At 43.2% G+C, this 23,474-nt stretch overlaps 1 protein-coding gene across 1 annotated transcript in view; it reads left to right on the top strand.

The window, feature by feature from the left end:
* Positions 1 to 1,551: 1,551 nt before the first annotated feature.
* The window catches only part of PDE4B (phosphodiesterase 4B), a 687,840-nt gene continuing 665,917 nt past the window's right edge, over positions 1,552 to 23,474 (top strand). The window contains exon 1 of the mRNA XM_056122176.1: positions 1,552 to 1,770. The gene's annotated coding sequence lies outside the window, so the exon portion shown is untranslated. The remainder of the gene's footprint in view (positions 1,771 to 23,474) is intronic.

The following is a 23,474-nucleotide window of genomic DNA, read 5'->3' as shown; positions in this document are numbered from 1 at the left end:
CATCCTGGAAGATGGCGGGAAACAGGCCTCATCGCCCTGGTGAAGAACTGCATCTTCTACACTAACAGGGCAAGAATTTGAAGGTACAAAGGAAAGGACAGGGGTTCAGTAGGTCTACCCTGTTCCCCTCCCCCCCCCCCAGGCATGCCTTTTATTATGTGTTGGCCTATACGCTGGTTTTGGTTTAATGGAAGAATAAACACAAAGATTTTTTTTAATCACCTTGAGATACAGTTACAAGCTTTCATGTTTGAGTTACAATCATACAATAATCAAACACCTGCCCCTCCACCAGTGCACATTCCCCACCACCAATATCCCCCGTATAACCCCCCTCTTCCACCCGCCCCCTGCCTCCATGGCAGACAATATTCCCCGTACTCTTTCTCTACTTTTGGGTTTTATGGTCCGCAGTACAGATACTGAGAGGTTATCATGTTTGGTCCTTTTTCTACTTTTAGCAGACATCTCCCATCCCGAATGATCCCTCCAACCGTCATTTTCTTAGTGATCCCTTCTCTATTCCAGCTGCCTTCTCCCCCAGCTCATGAGGCAGGCTTCCAACTATGGAGCAATATTCCTGGCCCTTGTGTCTACTGTCCTCGGGTGTCCGTCTCATGTTATGTTATTTTATCCTCCACAAATGTCACTCCACTTCTTTATCAAACTCCAGACTGCTCTTTCTCAGCTCAGAAGCCATCGAAATCCCTAAGCCATTTGAGAGAAAAATCTGCTCTGGTATGTAATCGGTTTGTGTTCCCAGAGCATCCCGTGGGCCATTTGGGGTTGTCATAGTTTCTTCCTCCGTGCTGAGGACTGCTTGAGTGCAGAGACGGTCTTCACCAGCCCTGCGCCCAGCACCCAGCTCTTGGCCCTTGGCAGAATGAATGTGCCAGACTCTTACATTACCTAGGTCGGTCCGTCCTGGTAGATCCAGCTAGTGGTTGGTGGCGCTATGAGCAAAGTTACGGTACCCCCAGCTCTCCCCTCTTCCGTGGGCCAGCTTTCTGTTCGTTTTGGCATTTTTTTCCCTCCCGCGTTCTCCGTCCCCCACCCACCTCAGAAATAGTGGACAGGAGTGGGAAAGGGACACCCCGTGTTTCCCCACAATTTCTCCCCTCCCCCCTCTGCCTGGCAGACCTCCACCAGCCACCTCCTTTCCCGCGGGGGGTCGCCAGGCTACCAAGTGCCTGTTGCTTGCTCACACGAGATCCCCCAAGTTGTAGAACGCGCTCCCAAGGGGGTGCCGGAGGGGCCCCTCCCGGGCGCTGAGCTGACCCGCGCGTTCCGCAGCGCGGCGCCTCTCCAAGCCGGGAGCTCCTTTGTGCCACGGGAGAGCCGCGGGCTCCCAGCCTCCCGCGGGCTCCTTCCCCGCCTCCCCAGGCCCGGGGCTCCCAGGAACCCCCCGCGCCCGCCCCCGCCCCGCCTCCGTAGCCCGCATCGTGCCTCCCGCCGCGGCGGCCGAGCCCCCAGTTACAGTATCCGCGGCCGCCGAGTGACTGCACGTTCCGGGGACTGCGAATCGCGGCGGGCGCGGGCGGCGGGGGGAGGGCGCGTAGTGGCAGACGGCCGCTGGGATTATGAATGGGGGCGGGGGGGGCCGGCGAGAGTGGGGTTCAGCCCGGGATTTTCGCCATCCGGCGTGGGAGAGACACGCCAGGCTGTGCGTGATCCTGCTGCTCCCGCGGCTGGGGAGATGCCCCGAGCTCCCGGCGGCGAGTGAGGGTCGTTTCGCCCAAGTCCCCCGGTACCGTGCGGGAGGTCGGCGAGGTAGGTGGGGGCGCGCGGCGGGGGTGGGGGGATTTGGGGGGATCCAGGAGACGCTGCGGCGGGCTGGGGACCGTGTGCCTGGCTCCTTGACATGGACAGGTGGTGGCCTGGGCACTTCCCACCTTCACCCAGCAGCTCGTCCGTGCAAGTCGAGCTCAGTACCCGCACCCAGCCGGGGAGCGCAGCGCGGGGGACCGAGTGCCGTGGGCCAGCTGTCTCATCTAGGGGACTGGAGGTGGGGGGACCACTGCGGGAGGCATGTGGGGGGAAGAGAAGGGGATGGGGTGCCGCTTGCGATGCTCTGCGGGGGTCCCCCACGGTTGCCAACCGAGCGGCCGGTACGCGCGCGCTCTGCAGCCACCCCCGGCTCGGGTGCCCGTTTCCCGGCTGCCGGCGGCGCCCGGTCCCCGTCCCTGACCGGCTCCGGGGCTGGGGCGCCGGGGGTCTCGGCGCCGACGGGATGCGCGGGGCGGAGCCGCGTGCTGCCCTGGCCGGGGCGTCCTGAGCGCGGCGGCGGCAGCCCGGGCAGCTGGCAGCAGGGCCGAGGTAAGCGCTGTCCGCGGGCTCCCCGTGCCAGCACTTCAGCACCCCGCCAGCCCAGGGAGAGAATTTGGGGCGGGCGGTACCGAGGTGGAGGCTGACGGGCAGCCCCCGGGGGAGGGGGCGCTCCGGGTTGTTGCCTGGACGGCGCCGCGGTCCCCTTGGCTGCAAGCGCCGTCGTCGGCCCTTTCTTGAGGCTCCCCTTCGCGCCGCCGCCCCGACTCCTGGCCTCGCAAGGGCGTCGAGGGAGGGCGAGTCCCGAAGGAAGGGGAGAGGCAGCATGAACCCCACCCCCGCCCCCGGATCCGGGTGCGGGTCGGAGCGCGCCGCAGAGGATGGCATCCCCGGGTACCCGGGAGTTGGTCCTGTGTGCCAGGCGGCTGAGCCCCGAGGGGCACGCTCCGCGGCTTTGGCTCTGCTGGGAAGTTTAGGGAGCGCGGGCTGGGTTTGCGGCGATGTGCTGCGGCTGTTTAGGGCCTGGCCCTTTCTAACAAGTGTTCGTGTTTGGAGTCTCTCTAACCAACCCCCCTGGGAAGACCCCCTCCCCAGCCCTAAGTGCTATTCTTAAAAAAAAAAAGACAAACCCCACAAAACAAACTTGCACAAAACGGAAGACTTCGTCATCAATAGCTTTAAATGTAAGTAAATTTACACTTAAATATAAGCTTTATATGGTATATGAGATTACGGAGCAATAGCTCTAAATTCTAGTGTGGCTCATTTTAAAGACACATGTACACACATATATTTAAAACATGTATATATATATATGTGCTTGTGTCTACATATGCGCATGGTATTTATGATGACTACTTAGAATGTTACAACATAAAATATAACTATATTTTGTACTACACTATATACATACTGCACAGTATACATGTAATTGTTCACATGTCATATGATACAGAGTATATTTTAAAATCCTGGGGTTAATTAGAAAAAGTACAGATTTTTTAATTTTAGTGGATCATACACTTCCCCAGTGTATCAAAAACAGGTGGTTATGCCAATGATTTTCATGAAAACAAAAAGAGTTTGGGACTCAGAAGTGTTTCATCTTTGGCCTGAGGTGTCAGCTGGAATTTGGAGGCCACCCCTGCTGTCCCCAGGTCTTACTCCTGGCTCTGTATTCTGGTCATTAGTCCTTGCTCTGCGGATGAACCAGGGTCTGCCACATGCAAGCTAAACATTTGACCACTCTGTACTAGCTCTCAGGCACCAGGAAAGCATGCCTGACTTGATCTGCCATGAATTTTCAAGGACATAAGGCCAGTGAATTTACTGCAAGTAAAAGGAGATGCCAAAGACTTCCCTTCTAGGGTGGCCTCTATTTTCCTGAATCCCAAGGGTTACACCTCTTTAATGTAGAGAGGGTGTGTTATCAGCTTAACACTGAACACAGCCTGTTCAGCTCTTCAAGTCAGTACTTAGCTTGTAACTTGCTGGCTGTTTCTGTTCCTTTCCTTTTTTTTTTCTTTCTTTCTTTTTTTCTTTTCTTTCTTTCAATTTTTTTTTTTTACTTTTTGGGGTCACACCTGGCGATGCTAAGGCCGGCGATCCTCAGGGGCTACTCCTGGCTCTGCATTCAGGAATTACTTCTGGCAGTGCTCCGGGGACCACATGGGATACTGGGAATCAAACCCGGGTTGGCTGCGTGCAAGGCAAACTCCCTACCCTCCGTGCTATCACTCCAGCCCCCTCTGTCCATTTTCTTTAACTAACCAGTAAGCCCCCCTCAATCCCCCCCCCCACATATAGATAAATAAGTAAAATGGGTTAAATAGACCGGAAATGTGGAAATGTGGAGAGGATTGGTATTCTGATATTCGTTAGTATCTCTCTCTTTCTTCCTTATTACAGCTGTTGAATTAGACAATTTTGCGATGTGTCTATTAGCATTGTTTTCCTCAGCTGACTGGACACATTTTCCAATGATGGATCATCTTGAATTTCTCTAGATGGTATGCTCATTTCCTTTCTCGATAGAGTTGTTTTTGATTAGAAGATAAGAAATCAATCAAATACGGGTTTCTGATCTCGAAGTCATTTGGCTGTGTAAAGACAGGCAGTTAATAATAGCCACATAACCACAGTATGAATTCATATTTGATAAAGATATGAGATCCAGAAATGGTGTTTTTTTTTCCATTTTGGTTTGAAAACTAAGGATTTAAAATCATGAAAGGTTAGAGTCCCCAGTTGCTCTGAATATCTTATTTGGCTAGCTTTGGTTCAGGAGCAAGTGATGTATGATGTTTCGAGGTACCCCAATTTGGAGGCCAGTAACTTGGATTCGTGTTATTTGTGTTATGGCTCAAGAATTCATTGCTCTTTCCACGCAAATTTAAGGAGCAGCATTTGGAAGTGGGACATCGATCACAGGACAAGTAAGAGAGTTTCTTTCCACACAGTTTGTCTGGCACCTGACAGTACTATGGCAACACTGAGATGCCCCTTTGTCCTCCCTTAGCTCCCCCTCAAGAAAGGTCTTAGTGGTCCCAGTCCCAGGGTGTTGGCATAATCCATAATATCCTAGAAGCCTCAGCTCCACTAAGGATGCCCTGAGCTGCCCAAAGTCGAAACCTCTGTGTCTAAGTAATGCCTTTTCCCAGGATGTGTAATGACGGGGGTGGGGACATAACAGCCTTTACCAAATTCAGTGTAGGACTCTGGAGGACTCTTCTAGCTCCTGATTATCCCCTGATTTTTTTTTCTCTTTGGGTCATACCCGGCGATGCACAGGGGTTATTCCTGGCTCTGCACTCAGGAATTACCCCTGGTGGTGCCGTAGTGGACCATTTGGGATGCTGGGACTGGAACCCCAGTAGACCGGAAGGCCACATGCAAGGCAAATGCCCTACCTGCTGTGCTATTGCTCCCGCCTGTCCCCTGATATCTTGATGTCTCTCCTTGTCGATTTCCATTTCATTCCCCCTTTCCCAGATACTGATAGCAAGGTGTCTTCAAATCACAAGCTCACCATCTTGTCTGCTAGGTCAGCCTCCCTAGGGCCACCAGCCTGGACCATATCTTTTCTATACATGTTCATTTTGCCCCTTTATGGCTTTCCAACTCCTATCACTTGGGGGCTGGTTCCCTCTCCCAGCTCTTCTGTCCCTTCTGTTTTATCATACTTTATTTTTCCTAGATCTACCATGATTTGCATGCTATATATTCCATTGCTATTAGGGTAGTGGTACTTGGATTTTTTTTTAACATTTTAATTTGAGTCTCTCTGATGAAATCCATCAAAAGAACTACTCTTGAATAATATAAGGACCTCCCAATGTGCTTATTCTGATTCTTCCCCATGTCTCATAATATGATGTAGTGATTTAGTTCTTCTACCATTTTTCCACTCTGTCATTTTAACAAATTGTTGGATTGTTTTAACAGTCAAGACTTATTTATTTATTTATTTATTTTTAAAACTTTTTGTTAGTGATTCACTGTGAGGTACAGTTATAGATTTACACATTTTCATGCTTGTATTTTAGTCATTCAATGCTCAAGTACCCACCCTCCATCACCAAGGATCTCAGCATCCCTCCCCCCACCCCATCTCTCCCACCTACCCTGCCTCTGCGGCAGGGCATTCCCTTTTGTTCTCTCTCTCCCTTTGGGTATTGTGGTTTGCAATAGAGGTATTGAATGGTCATCATGTTCAATCGATAGTCTACTTTCAGCATGCATCTCCCATCTTGAGTGGGTCCTCCAACCACACTTACTTGGTGTTCCCTTCTCTATTTGAACTGACCTTTCCGCCAGCATGTGAGGCTGGCTTCTAAGCCGTGGAGCAAACCTCCTGGTACTTATCTCTACTATTCTTGGGTGTTGGTCTCCCATTCTATTACTTTATATTCCACAGATGAGTGCAATCTTTCTATGTCTGTCTCTCTCTTTCTGACTCATTTCACTTAGCTTTATACTTTCCATGTTGATCCACTTATATGCAAAGTTCATGACTTCATCTTTTCTAATAGCTGCATAGTATTCCATCGTGTATACCATCTGTTCTCAGGAACTCGGGTTCTTTTCCAGATTCTGTCTATTGTAAACAGTGCTGCAATGAACATACAAGTGCAGATGTCATTTTGACGATACCTTTTTGCCTCTTCAGGATATATTCCCAGGAGTGGTATTGCTGGGTCAAATGGGAGCTCAATTTCTAATTTTTGGAGAATCGTCCATACTGTTTTCCAAAAGGGCTGAACCAGTCGGCATTCCCACCAGCAGTGTAGGAGGGTCCCTTACTCCCCACATCCACACCAAAATTTGCCTCCATTTCTCTGTCCGACTCCTCTCTTCTTCATGAGGTAGGTTCTTTTCTAAGGAAGCAGTTCTTTTGGTAAGCATATACAAATGACAAAAGTCTCTTAATCCTTTTTTTTGTGTGTGTGTTTAAAACTGTATTTCACCCAACCATCTAAATAACAGATTTCTGGGAGCATAAATCTTTGACAATTAGTTTGCTCTCACTGTATGTGTCTCCCCTCTGTTGTTGATGAGAGATTGCTTCTTGTTTGCTTTAGAGATTACTCTTAATCTTTGGTTTTCCACAGCCCTGTGTGGGTTTGTTGTTACTTTTTCTTTTTGGAATTTGTAAGCTTCTATAACTCCATGTTTCTCCCATTATTTGAATTTGTATCTCGTCAGATATTACTTTGGGTCCATTCTTTCTTCTTTCTTCTGCATTTTCTGTTTGATCTTTGCTTGATCTCTTATGTCTACTACTTCTGTATCGTTTAGGAAGTAATTTTCAAAGGCTTTTGGATAATTCTTCGGGACAACTTTCCAGATAATTATCACTATTTTTGTTTGTTTTTGGGCCACACCCAGCGATGTTCAGTGCTTATTCCTGGCTCTGAACTCAGGGATCATTCCTGGCAGTTGTGAGGAGGAGGTCATATGGGGTTCCAGGGATTAATTGAAGGAGCGTCTGCCATGTGCAAGGCAAGTGCTCTATCAACTATACTATTGCCCTTAGTTTGTAGCACTGTAGCACTGTCCTCCCATTGTTCATCGATTTGCTTGAGTGGGCACCAGTAACATCTCACAACAAATTGTGAGACTTATTGTTACTGTTTTTGGCATATCAAATACATCACGGGAAGCTTGCCAGGCTTTGCCATGTGGGCGAGATACTCTTGGTATCTTGCTGGGCTCTCCGAGAGGGGTGGAGCAATCGAACCCAGGTCAGCTGCGTGCAAGGCAAACACCCTACACGCTGTGCTATCACTGACTTTTAAAAAATTCCATGTTAAGGTACTGTGATTTACAAAATTGTTCGTAATAGAGTTTTAGGCGTACAATGTTCCAACATCAATCCCACCACCAGTGTCAACTTCCCTTCATCAGTGTCCCCATGCTCCCTCCCATTTCACAGTCAGCCTCCTACACAGATGTGTTTTTAAATTTGGTTGTTGTAGTTTGGATCTCATGCTTTCAGTGTTGTCATATATCTGTAGTTTAGATATATACATATACCACATGTCTATACATGCCTGCTCCCTGCCCCCTGCCCCTGATAACGTCTGTCTGTCTCTTCCTTTTTTTTTTTTTTTGCTTTTTTTGGGGGGGGGGTCACACCCAGTGATGCACAAGTGTTACTCCTGGCTCATGAACTCAGGAATTACTCCTGACAGTGCTTGGGCGTTGGGAATCGAACCTAGGTCAGCCCCGTGCAAGGCAAAGGGCCTACCTGCTATGCTATCGCTCCAGCCCCTGTCTGTCTCTCTCTCTCTCTTTTTTTTTTTTGGCTTTTTGGGTCACACTTGGCAATGCACAGGGGTTACTCCTGGCTATGCACTCAGGAATTACTCCTGGTGGTGTTCAGGGGACCGTATGGGATGCTGGGAATTGAACCCCAGTCAGTCGTGTGCAAGGCAAACTGCCAACCTGCTGTGCTATCGTTCCAGCCCCCTGTCTCTTCTTAACTTCCTCGATTTCTTTCCTTCCTCTATTTTCATGTTTATAATTCACTAATTATGATCTTGGGCTGGTGTGATAGCACAGCGGGTAGGGCGTTTGCCTTGCACGTAGCCGACTCGGTTAACCCGGGTTCAATTCCTCCACCCCTCTCGGAGAACCCGGCAAGCTATACCAAACACAGTAACAACAAAGTCTCACAATGGAGACATTATTGGGCCTGCTCGAACAAATCGATGAACAATGGGAGGACTCTAGTGCAGTGCTAATCATGATCTTGTCATAGTTGCTGCTTAAATTGTCCATCAAACTGAGTTTTATTTTTTTATTTCTAGAAGTAATATTTGATGCCTTTTCATAACCCTCTCTCCCTCCCCAAGCCAGGACTTCTTTTTTTTTTTTTTTTTTTTCCCCCTTTATTTTATTTTATTTTTTTTTAAAGTTGTAGATTTACAATTTTTTGTGCTTTGGTTTCAATTATACAATGATCAGATACCCATCCCTCCACCACCATGGATAATATCCCTCCCACCCCCATCCCCCCATCCCCCCGTCTCTGTGGCAGGGCAATCCCCTGTGTTCTCTCTCTCCTTTTGGGTGTTGTGGTCTGCAAAAGAGGCATTGAGTGGCAAACATGTTCAGTCCATAGTCTACTTTCGACATGCATCTCCCCTCCTGGGAGGATCCTCCAAACATCCTTTAAGGACTTCTTTTCTTATAGATTCCTTCTTTCTTTATCAGAGAGCCCGGCAAGCTACCGAGAGTATTTGATATGCCAGACACAGTAACAACAAAGTCTCCAATGGAGACGTTACTGGGCCCGCTCGAGCAAATCGACGATCAACGGGGGGCCTTTACCTTTACCTTTACCTCCTTCTTTCTTTAATTATTATGCCTATACTGATTTTGTAGTCTCAGATTTTCCTCTGAGAAGTGATCATTAAGTCAATGATGGTTGGGCAGATCGCTCGGGATGGGAGATGTGTGCTGGAAGTAGATAAAGGACCAAAAATGATGGCCTCTGATTATCTGTATTGCAAGTTATAATGCCCATAAGTAGAGAGAAAGAGAGAAACTGTCTGCCATGGACATAGCACAGGGATGGGGCGGGGAAGGGGGTAGGAATACTGGGAACATTGGTGATGGAAAATGCACACTGGTGGAGGGATGGGTGTTTGATCACTGTATGACTAAAACTCAAACATGAAAGCTTTGTAAGGGTAGCTCATGGTGATTCAATTAAAAAGAAAAATAAGAGAAGAAAAGCTTCTGGGGATTACTCATGCTGGTTCTCCCAGAACTGTAGATTCACTATAAGGTGGATCAATTCCTTATATGGTTTGATATTTGGATTATGAACTCATCTTCAGGCAGATTTCTGATTTGGTCTCTCTCCCAGCATCAGTCATCTTTCCCCTCATTTAAAAGAATTCCCAATAGAGGGATGCTGTGTTTGCTTCTGTAGCCCACGGGCGTTTCTGGTCTAGGATCAATTTTTGCACTCATGTCTTGGTCTGTGTTCCCCACACCATGTAGTTGTTCTAAATTCATACTCTCTGTGTACTTTTAGGGATTTAATCCAAAGACTATTCATTTCTTCTTTAATTCAGAGTTACTGGAAGATGCAAGTTTTTTTTTTCTCTACCACCCGGGCCAGATTTTTAGTTCATTTTAGAGAGGTCAACCTTTCTGGGCATGTCCCTTTATTTTGGCGTGGTCTCAGAAATCTTTCTTTCAGGGGCACAAAACCAAGCCAGCTGTCCCGTAGTACATATGAACACTCCAGCCTTTAGATATTATTGTCTGTGTCTGTACTCCTAAGGTATGTGCCTCTAGTTCTTATATTATTTACCATTTTTTTTTTCTTTTTGGGTCACACCCAGTGATGCACAGAGGTTACGCCTGGCTCTGAACTCAGGAATTACTTCTGGTGGTGCTTGGGGGAACATATGGGATGCTGGGAATCAAACCTGGGTCGGCTGAGTGCAAGGCAAACGCCCTACCTGCTGTGGTATTGCTCCAGTCCCTATTTATTTCCTTTCTATTTTGATTTTGTGCTCTCTGCAGTTTATCGTCCACCCAACTCCTTCCCCTACACACATCTTCTTTTCTTTTTTCTTTTTTTTTTGGGGGTCAACCCGGGGATGCACAGGGGTTATTCCTGGCTAATGCACTCAAGAATTACTCTTGGCGGTGCTCAGGGGACCGTATGGGATGCTGGGAATCAAACCCGGGTCATCCACGTGCAAGGCAAATGCCCTACCTGCTGTGCTATTGCTCCAGTCCCCATCTTCTTTTCTTCAAACTTAACTATTCCACCCAATTCAGTTTTTTTTCCTGGCCTTTGCATGTGTGTGTGTGTTTGTGTGTGTGTGTGTGTGTGTGTGTGTGTGTGTGTGTGTGTGTGTGTGTTAGGGAATTTGGTTCGTATTAACAAACTGCCTTGGTGGTAATGTAAAATATCTGTCTGTGACTATATTCATTCCGAGTTGGCTGTTTTCAGTTATTTTTTCTTTTTTTCTTGTAGTCTCTTTGTGTTCTTTAAAACATTGACTATACTAGTCCCTAGTGTTTTTTCTTTTTCTCTTGTGATTTCTTTTTGCATTTGGGCGGCATACAGGAAAAATGCTTCAAAGAGTGTGTTTGAGAGTGTGGATTTGTCCAGCTTACTTAGATACAAATTGAACATTTCTTGTATGAAAGTTCCTACTTCCTGCTGTGTCATGGCAGGAGAGTGTCTGCATTGCAAGGGATGAAGTTAGATCCCTGGAGAGGTGGGACCAATCACCTCTCTCCTTTTTAAATTATTATTTTTTTTTACCTTTGAAGTTAGGTGTAAAGTGAGTATTTATTATTATGATGTGAAAAACCTGCTTCCTTCCCTTCAATCTCTCCATTTTGTTAATTTCATTTTGAATGTTGGGATGAAGATTTTCGTGCAGGAATATTGTGGAGAGACCTTGTGTACTTTCAATTCAGTTTTCCATAATCTTGAAAAACTGTTATAGGATATCACAGACAGAAAGCCAACATCAATACACCCTACAGATCTTATTCTGATCTTGCCAATTTTATATTCATGCATGTGTTTACTTTGATGCCATTTGACCACCAGTGTTGGTGGTTTGCGTATCGACCACCACAATCTAGCTCATTGCCTTAAGAAGTCTTTGACCTTTTTTATTAGAACTACATACACCTCCCGTCCTCTCCCATTACTAACTCCCCAACAACCAGTCATCTGTTCTCCATTATCTATAATTTTGTCATTTCAAAACTGCTATATAATGGAACGGCAGATTATGTGATTTTTGACATATTTTCCCTCCCACCACAATTTCTATCAACTTTAGCCAAGGTATTATGTGTGTCAATGCTTTTTTCCATTTTAGTGTTGCATAGTATTGTATGGTATGGGTGTACCACAGCTTGTCTGACCTTTCATTTGTTGAAAGACATCTGGGTTGTTTCTAGAGTGGAAACATCAGGGTTTAAGCTGCTGTTTACGTTTGTGCTTGGTTTTGGTATGAATGTCAGTTTTCATCTTTTGGGGATAAAAACCTGATGGAGTGATAGTTGATCCCTATGGCAATTTCATATTTAGTTTTTAAAGAAATTACCCAGTAATTTTTCAGAGAAGACATACTATTGGCATTTTCTCCAGTGATGTATGGATGATACAATTTCTCCATCTTGTCTGCTATTTTATTATATTTTCTATGTATTTTCTCTTTCTTTATTCCTTGTTTTATTGCCCTTCTGCAAGTTAGTTTATTTTTTAGAATGATATATTTTATAGGATTTAATTTTTATTTATAGTTATTTTGAGTGTATGTCTGTAAACTTTTCTTAGTGTTTGCTCTTTGGTTATTCATTCATGTAGAGGTTTCTGGGTTTTTGTACTCTACCTTCTTTCTAAATGCTCTTGTTTTGGATGTGAGACAGTCACTAATTTTTGTTTTCATCTTTCAATATGGCCTAGGAAATTCAGATCAGTGATGAATTTGTGGTCAGCCGATCAGTACCTGATCAGGTGCAAATCAGGTGTTTTTAGTGCCTGAAAAATGTATCATTTTTGGGACCAGAGAGATAATAAAGCCATTTTGCCTTGCACGTGACTGACACAGGTTCAATCCCAGCACTGCGTATGGTGACTGGAGCTTGCCAGGAGTGATCCCTGAGTGCAGAGCCAGGGGTAAGGCCTGAGTACTGCTGGGTATGGCCCCAAATAAGAACAAAACAAATGTGCCATTTTCTTCAGACCTTCATGCTTTTGAAGAGGAAATAATTGGTGCCTGGAATGATGTTCTGCTGACGGCCCTATGTCATTTCTCTTTGGATGATTTTAAGATCTTTTTCTTTGCCTTCGGTTTTTTTTTAGAAGCTTCGTCATCAAATATCTTGGCTTCTTTCTAGTTTTTCTCTATTTATCAGTTTTTTAAATCATTAGGTTTGTATCTTTTACCAGATCTGGAGCATTTTTCTGCACTGTTCCTGGTCCTCAGTATTTTTCATTCCCTTCTAGCTCTTTCATGATAGGAATGTTAGTACTCTTCTAGTGTCCCGCTGGGACCGAGGTACTTTTCTCTTAGGTCTCAGTGCTCTCTGTTGTTCAGAGCACACATTCTCGGAATCTGTTTTCAACTTCTCTGCTGTTCTCTGTCTTATCCAGGGAGCATTTTCTCCTATTACTGTGTCTTCTAGTCCTTCCCTTGCCATTTGGTCGTATTGAGAATGAGATATCTTTTCTGAGATGTTCTTTGTTTCTTCCTTTTCCTTCTGCTTCCCTCCACCACAGCAGTTTCCAGATCATTTGAATTTGCTGGGTGAAGCACTTTTTTTAAATGAAAGTTTAAAAACCCTAAACAGTTCATTCTAATATCTGATTTGCTTTACATGTCTCTTGTTTTTTTCTTATTTTAGTGTTGGCTTCCCAGACATTTTAGCTGCTCTGTTAGGAGTTATCAAGTCCATTTCAAATCTTATCTTTTATTTTATTTTAGGAGGCCTTTCAAGTGGTACTGAGGGATGCCAAGAGACACTTCAGGTGATTCTCAGCCAACTGGACCCTTGGTTCAATGTGAGGGCCTAAGGACGCAGGACCACTTGCGTCTGGAAATGCTGGGGGTTAACTGGCCCACCCCAGTGGTGTTTGTAGGGGCTCCTGGGCTCTACCTGGCAATGGTGAATGGACCAGGTAGTGCTGGGGGTAGAACTGGGGTCAGCTGCACCTTAACCCCTGAATTTTCTTTCCAGTTCCAAACCTAGATTTTCACAGACAGTAAAGGGTTAGCACACAGGCCTTCAATTATTCTGTGGGTTGTGATATCAACAATTTAATTTCCGGAGAATTTCTGGTGCTGTTGCAGTCGGTCTGGTGTGGAAGATGCCTTGGGGGTTCCCACCCAAGGGGGAAGAAAGCATTTTCCAGAGCAGGACCTACTGGTACCTCGGGGAGAAAGAGTTTGGGGCCTTCAGCAAGAAAGTATTTCCTGGGTCCGGAGCTTGCTGTGTGTGACTGGGCCCCCGACGGTTCTGCCAGGCCATCTGCTAGTGTTGGCTGTACCCCAACTGGAGGGTACAGAAGACTGAGTGAGTCTGGATTATCTTCTACTCCTAGGTTGGGGCCTGGAGACTCTACATTATTTGCCCACTGGGGAGGAACTCTTTAAATCACCTTGCTGCTCCATGCCTCCCATTTGGGGGGGGGTGTCATTTACTACTTCCTCTACCCTTTATTTAATTAAGTAAAAAAATTAGAGCACAATATGTTCTGTACTTGCAGCGTCACCACACCAGGTCCACCAGCAGAGAGCCAGGGTCCTTTCTTCCACCAGTACCCCAAGGCCCCATCCCCTCTCCACCGGCACTCTTGGACCACAGTTCTCTAGTGCCAACCTCAGGGTTGCTCCTGTGGGCCATTACCTAATCCTCTCCTTTTCACAGTTGGCCACTGGCCTCATTTTGGGGGCTTATGGTTTTACTAAGTGGGGAGAGACGTCATGCCCACACCAGCAGTGCATTCTATTGAAAACCATTTGAGGGGCTGAGCTTGGAGCTCCAAGGTCGATCACGTGTCAGGCATATGTGAGACCCTGGGTTTGATTCCTTCCATGGTGAAACAGTACAAAACAAAGCAAATGCATGAGTCGAATTCATCCACACTGTCTTCACAGAGAGCTGAACACACTGGATTGACTATGACTTCCTTTAGCGCCTGAGTTTTAGATATGCAGTGCGATCTCAGTTAAAAAATTTATCAGGGGCCAGAGATAAAGTACAGTGGGCAGGTGCAGGATTTGTATCTGGTTGACTCAGGTTTGACCCTGGGATGTTATATGGTTTCTCAAGCACTTCTGGAGTGATCTTTGAGCACAGAGCCAGGAGTAAGCCTTGAACACCCCTGGGTGTAGGCTGAAAACCAAAAAAGAAAGAAAAAATTGGTCCATATTTAAATTGACTTAATTTCTATTACTCTAATTGGGTTACTGGCATTAACTATGAAGCTCCATCTTGTCAATAGACTCTCAGACAAAAATCTATGTATGTGATGTTTTGTCTATTGAATGTTTTCCTCCAAGTTGTCTGAATACATTTGAAAACATATTAATCACTTTTTATCTGCTGCCATCTCTGGGAAATGCTACTAAAATTCTATATCATGCAGACATTTTAAATGCTGTAGATATCAGTAACATTTTATAAACAAGCAATTCATTGATACGTTCAATGGAGTAAGAACAAGGTATCAAGATTCTGTATTTAACTCTCCTTGTTTAGACCTTAGTGCTGACTCAGAATTATGGCATTTTGGGGAACTAAATGTGAATTTAGAGATTACCTCAGTTAACCTCTTTGTGTAGCACCGAGACAAACTGTTTCTTTAAAAGACTCTTGGAGGAGGCCGAAGCTCTAGTACAGAGGGTTCAGCGCTTGCCTTGCATGCAATCAAGTGGGTTCAGATCCCTGGTCCCAGTGAGCACTACCAGGAGTAACTCCTGAGCATTGGCGGTTGTGACCCAAAAAAGCTAAAACAAACAAGACTCTTGGAGTCGAAATCCTGTTCAATAAAAATGCTGGTTTATTCTGAATTTTAAGTATTTCCTAATTTTATGATTGCTTAAGAATTCAGAATCCCTTAATTTTTGTGAAAATTATTAAACTCTCACATTAAAGGGTGATTTCTCAGTAACCTTTAAAAATGAGAAATAACTCGAGATTGTTTGCTAGTACTCTTAAAAAAAATAAACAGGTTTTTGCTAATATGATGAAAAAAAGACTATGAACTAAAAAATTGCTCATGATATTGAGGGTTTGTAAACTTTTGGTGAAGGACCCCACCCTTCTGACCCAAATACTGTTTTTTCTTTATTTTCTTTATGTGTGATTTGTGCCACAGATATGTTCTTTGCTGAAGGAAGCTCCTTAGGGATATCACTTCATTTTATAGTCTTTAAGGTATATGGGATCAAGGTTCTTATTTGTGTCAAGCTCATTGAAATGCTGAGGAATTTATTTTCCTAATGACCAGTAGATGAGGATTGAATAGGACCAGCAGATGTTAAAATAGGTTGTGGGAAATAATAGATAGGAAACAATATTTGCCACAAGAGTTGCTCTTTCGATCCCTATGCATACACCTGATATTCCTCGATGGTTCTCCATCTGCTTTTCTCTCTGTTCTCTCCCTCTTACTGGGTAGAGAAGTGTTGCCTCTTGGAGACAATTCTCTCTCTACTAAGGTTGTTCTGTTGTTCATATCCCTCGTTGGATCCTGTCAGCAGATGATGGTGATTAAAGAGGAAAACTCATGGAGGTATTTACAGTTTTAACTAAAGACATTTGGAGTGTAAAAGAAAACCTTCTCCCTGTTTCTCTTACTTTATGGATCAAAAGAATCTAAGAATATAGAATGGCAAATATCTCTGGATTCAGGTATCAGTAAATGGGCCAGTTTTACATGATAGAAATGATTTTTGGGAAGTGCCCATGTACACTTGAAAGGCAGCTTCTGTGTATCTCTTTGTGATTTGTGTATAGCTCCTTCGATAAGAGTAATATCCTGAAATGTTTGGAGGAGCCATGCGCTATATGGAGGTCAAAGATTCAATAGAGGAAAATACAGAGAGTGTACTAGAAATGAAAATTTTTTTCTCTTGATTTTGTATTTCAAAAATGAGAGGACTTTTATTTGTTAAGTTATCCTGTAGTAACTGAGTTAGGACTGGGAATTCGAAGTCCTGTGTTTTCATTCTGCTCTGCTACTCAATGGGTCATGGTCAAAAAGTTTCATGGTCTAAAGGAAGACTCTGAATTATGACTATCTCCAAGGTTTTTTCCTGAATTAGGATTTGGTAATTTACCAGGTACTTTTTGATATATTAGAATAAAGGCCCTCCCGTTGATCGTCGATTTGCTCGAGCGGGCCCAGTAACGTCTCCATTGGAGACTTTGTTGTTACTGTGTCTGGCATATCGAATACTCTCGGTAGCTTGCCGGGCTCTCCGAGAGGGGCGGAGGAATCGAACTCGGGTCGGCCATGTTGGCCGCTTGTAAGGCGAACGCCCTACCCGCTGTGCTATCGCTCCAGCCCCGATATTAGAATAATTTTTTTTTTATTAATTTTTGCTTTTTGAGTCACACCCGGCAATGCTCAGGGGTTACTCCTGGCTCATGCACTCAGGAATTGCTCCTGGCGGTGCTCGGGGGACCATATGGGATGCTGGGAATCAAACCTGTGTTGACCATGTTGGCTGCGTGCAAGACAAACACCCTACCCGCTGTGCTATTGCTCCAGCCCCTAGAATAATTTTTTGATAGGCCTATATAACTAAACTTTCATAGGAAATCTCTTCAGGGAGCAAGTTGTTTAGTTTGAAATTATTATCATACAGTCACAAATTTTCCTTCATAAGAGAGGTTACAATTGGCTGAATGGTTGGACCCACTTGACTGTGTCTATACATCACAATTTGGGGAGCCGATGCTTAGCTCCAACTATGATAACAGTGATGATGGGACTAATGTGAATGGTGCTAACAGAATCCTTCTGAAGGAATGGAGATAGTGTGACACAGAGCGAATTGTTTCTTCAGTATCTCTTCACCACCCCCTTCTCTTCTACCTCTTGCTATGCAAGTTCAAAAGCAAATCATTCTACATTCTGGCCTCCCTTGAAGCTAGGAGTGATCCACATTTACAAAGGTTAGCTGGAGATTTCTGGAGTGTACTCACTCTTGAACAAAAAAGCTTTTGAGTCTTACTATTTCTCTTCTCCCCTGTTTTGAAGGGAGCAGCCATCTTAGAACTCTGGAGAGTAAAATCACACTTTGGTATGATAAAGCAGAAAAACAGATGTAGTTTTGGAGCTTGCTGACAAACTATGTCTCACTATCTCCATTTCTTCAGAAGGATTCTCTTTCTATTCAGTTTCTATTTCAGCATTGTACTAGCTACCTTCAAGTTTATCATTCCATGGAAAAAGAAAACTAATGTCTTTCATTTTTTATAGGTGTTTTTGTTGTACTCAGTCAAACATGTTCCCAACTGAATATGTAAAGTAATTGTTATGCTCTTGCATTTTACATGTTTGAGGGATAAAATTAGTGTTTGTGAATCATTGTGATTGCTAATCATTAACTACAAACTTTAAGTGAGATTGTACGATTATATTCATTCAGAAGAGGCTTAAGTGTAAGAATTTTCAATAATTTGTAAACCTTTTAATTTGATTGTTCATAGCAAGAAGCAAAAGAGCCTTTTGTATTTCTGAGAGAATATTTCAAATTTCATTCAATGGGTTGAGATTTATATGCACACTATTTCTGTGAGTCACCCCTCCTACTTAGCTATAATCTTTGGTAAAATGGGGACACACCAGAGAATACCAATGAGTCTTGAAAGCAAGTTTTCCTTATTTAGTTTATAGACAAAAATATATAGCAGAGTGGGTTGCCTGGTTAATTCTCTTAGCCAAATTTGTTTCCGGTGAATTCCTTCTGACTTAACACTTTTGTGTGACTGAGAAATACTTTAAAAGAACTTTAATTATTAAAGAAAGATAGTTATTCACAGTAAAGATGGGAAATAATTTTTTGTGAGATATAGCATCAGTACTTTCTCTGTTTTGATTTGCCTGGCTGAAGAACGGGGTACTACTTTTTGTATTAAGAGAAAAAAGAAGGATCAGATTAGGACATATTTGTGTTATTTTATCCTTAAGGATTGCATCTATTTTAGAGTAAATGGATTTCACATATATTCTTACGGGAAGGAGTTTATTATTATCTTAGGTTCTAATGAGGAGATTTCTGGAGGAATGGGCCAGAGAGACGGTAGAGCAGTTAAGGCATTTACCTTGCACAAGGCTGTACCAGGTTCAATACCTGGCATCCCATAAAGTCCCCTAAGCACTGTCAGTGGTAATTATTGAGTGCAGAACCAGGAATAAGCCCTGAGCATCGCTGAGTGTGGCTCCAAAACAAACAAAAGGATTTCTGGAAGGAAATGGTCCAAGGTTGGGTCAGCCTCACTGCCTTCTACTTATTAAGGATGCCATGCCCTTCTTGCTTTGTGCTCTGTTACCCTTGGAATATGATTTTCATTCTTTTGGCAGAATGACATGACCTCGCTGGCAGGAAGAAGGAACAAGACAAAAGGCAAGTCATACTGATGGAGTTAGTCCTTTGTAATAAGGAAACCATAGCTCCTTAAAAGTTGCATCTGTCTGTAATGGTCACTTCTAACTGCAAAGAGGTCTGAAAGGCAGCATTGGTTTTGTTTTCCTATCAAAATATAGGAAATTTGGTACCTCCTAAAACATCTGGATTCTGTTGTTTAAAGCAGCAGAAAATAGATATTGGCTAAGCAACTTCATTGCTTCTAGAGAAATTTTTTAGCTTTTATTTTAAATCATATTTTAGAACAATGTCAATAATATGTAGTTTATAATAAAATGCATACATACAGTATATATAATAGTATGCATATGCATATTATATGTATATGTAGACTAATAATATATATGGTCTATATATACACACACATATATATATATGGGGATTCCTTAAAATTTGCAGTTTAAAATTATTTGTCTTACTCTTAGAAAGCACATTTTATTTCAGATGTCACTAAGCATTAAGACAGCTACTATATATAAAGCTCAAAATATATCTTGGCACTAATTGAAATTAATGTAATTGTAGGTAAAAAAAGAAAAGTAAGTCCCAATTTTCTTCAACAATGAATGATGACATTTAAGTGAGATTCTGAGAAAGCAGTGATACTTTATATGCTGTTTCTTCATAAAATTACCAAGTTTTATTTATGTTTTGGGATTTGGGGGCCACATCCATCATGCCTTGAACCTGGCTTTGTGCGCTGAGTCACTCCTTATGGTGCTCGGCCCGGGCTTTTAGAATGCAAGGCTTGCACTTAGCCCCTCGAGCTCTCTCTCTGATCCACAAGCTTACCTGAGTTACACTGATATTTTTTTGACTTGTTATTCTCTTGAGATAGCTACCTGTGACGTATTGGATATGCCAAACACAGTAACAAGTCTCACAATGGAGATGTCACTGGTGCCCAGTTGAGCAAATCGATGAGCAACGGGAGGACAATGCTACTGTGCAGTACTAATTGTCTTGAGATCTTGAATTTCATTTATTTTTTTATTCTTCTTTATTTTTGCTCTTCTTTACCCTTTCCTGTTGTTATGATGGTTCCTGTTTATGCAGAGTTGTTTGTGGTACTCACGTAGTTGATTTGCAGTAGTCACTGAGGATCCACACCCTTGGCTGTGGTGTCCCCATGTACTTTGGTCACAGGTTCATTGTGGTGGCATCTGGTATCCCAGTGGAGTCTCATGGCATGTGGAGCCATGCCAGGGCATGGAGCCTCAGGTCTGTTCTACCACTGGGCTATCCTTGAGATTCCTGGCCCAGCACTTTCAATGACATATATGAGTAATTCCCTCCACACAGATATTTATCTTTGAAAGAAAGAATAAAGTTGGCAGAATTCCAGCCCTTCTACTTGGTTATTCCCATTCAGGATATTGACAGATACCCTGTAATTGAGGGGTTTATTCTCCAATTGATGTAGGCACTTTATTTAGAAGCTGTTTATCCACATCAAGAAAGATAATGGATCTTTTGTGGTTAAGATTCCTCCATTAAAATAGGGTGAGGCAAATGTTCTCACCACAATTCAGAGGGATAGTACAAACATAAATGAAATAATGGATGTGAAGAACATTTTTTTTTTTGCTTTGAAAGAAAGTGTTACATAACTTCTATAAATAGTGGTATTACTGTGTAAACAAGATGATAGGGTAACATTTCCAAAAGTGAGTATTATAACCAGAAGTTTGAGGGGAGATTTTCTAGGGTTCGTTCCTCCCTCCCTCCCCCTCAAAGAATAGCACTATAGCAACACGTTCTTAAGTTCCTGCACTGAAATTTCAATTGTGAGGGGCAAGAAACTAGAGTTTCAAAAAGTGATGATTTATTAAAAAATGCAGTATAACAATAAATTTTACCCATATAAAAAACATCTTTTGGGTCTCTTAAGTGGTTAGGGCATGGGAAAACTGACTAAAATGTGGACTAAATTGTGGACTGACTAAAATGTGACTAAAATGTGGACTGATTAAAACCTAGAATAAAACTTCCAGTGATTGCGTCTTGAAAATCATGAGGTTTGATTTGACTCATCAAAAACTTCACATAAGATTTTTGTAGTATCTTCAGTACAAAAGTGCTTCACGTGACTTTGACCAGAAGTCATTATTCCTTAAAAAATAATTTGGGACAGGAAATTATTTTTTTCCTTCTAACTTAAGTGCCATATTTTTTTTATATTTTGGTCGCTAAATGAAGATGTATCACTGACAGGGCAATAAGCAAGGTTCTTATCTCAGCTTTGCCGCTAATTTGTCTGTGTACCATGGAAGTTGTCTAATTGCCTGGATAAAGAAGCACCCTTGAAACCCATTCCTCTACTTGCAGGGGCATTCTTGAGGTAAGATGATCTGTGAGTTGTCTACTTGAGATGTTTCGAGATCATCATACCTCTGTGGGAAAAATACCAGGCCTCTTTCGTGTTGGTCTTGCGTGTGTCATGAACTAAACATATGAAAGCTGGTCTGGAAATGTGGCTAAGGATAGCCAATTTGCTTTTATCTCTTCCCCCTTCTCCTAGGTGATTTCTTGAAAAATTTTCTAATCTTCTTAGATTTTTCCAATGAATATGGGGTTCTTTGGTGGTGTAGACTAGAGACAGTAGCTATAATCAAGCAATGTAGGGCCAGGAGGAATGGTTCATGGTTGGAAACTTGCCACAAGTATGTGTGGCGGGCAGGACAGTGAGGACAGCGTAGGGACCACGATGACAATGAGAGTTGGAAGTGATCGCTTTGGACAACTGAGTGCTGAAAGAGGTAAAGGGATCTACATGATAACCTTTCAGTACCTGTATTGGAAACCATAAAGCCCAAAGGAGAGAGAAGGGGCAGGGTGGGAATAGTCCCTGACAAAGTGGCATGCTGGTGGTAGGAGCAGGAGGGAGATTCTGGTGGGGGGGAAACTGGGAACATTGGTGGTGGGAAATATACACTGGTGAAGGGACAGGTATTAAAACATTGTATGGGGGGGGCGGGGAAAAAAACCCAACAACAACATTGTATGAAATGAAACCCAATCATGAACCTCACCGAGATGACAATATTTTCTAGTTAAGGACAGCATGCCATTCTTTGTTAGTAATGGTGTATCTCCATGACTTTCACTAAAACCCTCTTTTTTTTTTCTTTTTGGGTCACACCGGGCGATGCACAGGGGTTCCTCCTGGCTCTGCACTCAGAAGTTACTCCTGGCGGTGCTCAGGGGACCATATGGGATGCTGGGAATCGAACCTGGGTCGGCCGCGTGCAAGGCAAACGCCCTACCTGCTGTGCTCCAGCCTCAAACCCTCTTTTTTTTTAAAAAAAAAATGTTGTATTTCTTCAAGTTTTCAGGAGTCTCGCTTAACTATCTTCGGTGTCTTTTGAAAATTAAAGGGAAGGTCAAATTTCAGCTAGAGCTGTAGGTGGGAATGTGCGCCCTTGTCCAAACCAGTGTGATAATAGCTGTAGAAGTAGTAGCTGAAGAGTGAAGGTCTGGTGGGGGCCGAGGAACTCGGCCAAACTCTGCTGGAGGTGCAAGCTGTCATTTTCCAAACAGGCTCTCCCACACACACCTTAGAGTTGCCTTTGCTCTTGCCGGAGTAGACTGGAGATTTCCAGATGACATCCTATTTCCTTCTCCTGGAAAAGGGGCTTAGACAATCACACTTTGACAACTGTTTCCATTTTCTCGGCTCTGACTCTCTTGATTGGAAATGTTTTGTTTCTCAAACTTTGTGCTATTAAGTTCTTAAAAATTTATCAGGATCATGTAAAGAAGCCGGCGACCTCTTTCAGTGACTGTGGAAGAGTGTTACTATTCTGATAAATTATAATTTGGCTTGTCACAAGTAAGTTTGATGGTTTTGTTCCTCAAAAAAAAAAATAGGTGTTCGAAAACATATCAGATTGAACATTTATGAAGTTTGGTGAAATGCTTGGGCTCTTTCTAATCCTTCCTGATATCTATCTCTGTTTCCTATTTCCCAGAGTCATTTACATTCAAATTATTCACTGTCCCTTCACATCTGCCTACTTTTTATAAAAATATGATATTAGGCTACTGTTTCTTAATTTTTAGTTTTATTTGTTATATAGTTGTTTCTTTCTATGGATGATGTTCTTATTGACCTACTTTGTTTTATCAATTTAAGTTTTTAATTGCTATGATTAAAAAATCACAGCTCAAACCCTTGGGGGTAATATGATTATATCTCTTATAAGTGTGTTAATTTTCCTATATTTCATAATTATTTCAATTATTTTATTTTGTGTTCCAAATGTCTCTCACAATTGTACCCTCCAACATTGCAGCTACATTGTAATATGTTCATAAGACATAGGTTAATTAATATACATTTATATTTCACCATTTTTATTGGTCACATAAGCATCCTCGTTCAATACAATTAGTCTTTGTTCTTAGCTGTCATTTGGAGTCCTCTTTTCTTATCTAAATTGGTTAGAGTAATTATAGGCTAATATAACATGTAATTTCTAACTCTATGATGGTTCAAATATCATAAAATATATTTATTGCCACCAAACTGTTACAGATGATTTGGGAATGGGA

The sequence above is a fragment of the Sorex fumeus genome, unplaced genomic scaffold (assembly GCF_029834395.1).
Source record: "Sorex fumeus unplaced genomic scaffold, SorFum_2.1 ptg000045l, whole genome shotgun sequence".
Lineage (NCBI taxonomy): Eukaryota > Metazoa > Chordata > Mammalia > Eulipotyphla > Soricidae > Sorex > Sorex fumeus.
This window is presented reverse-complemented; position numbering and strand designations above follow the sequence as displayed.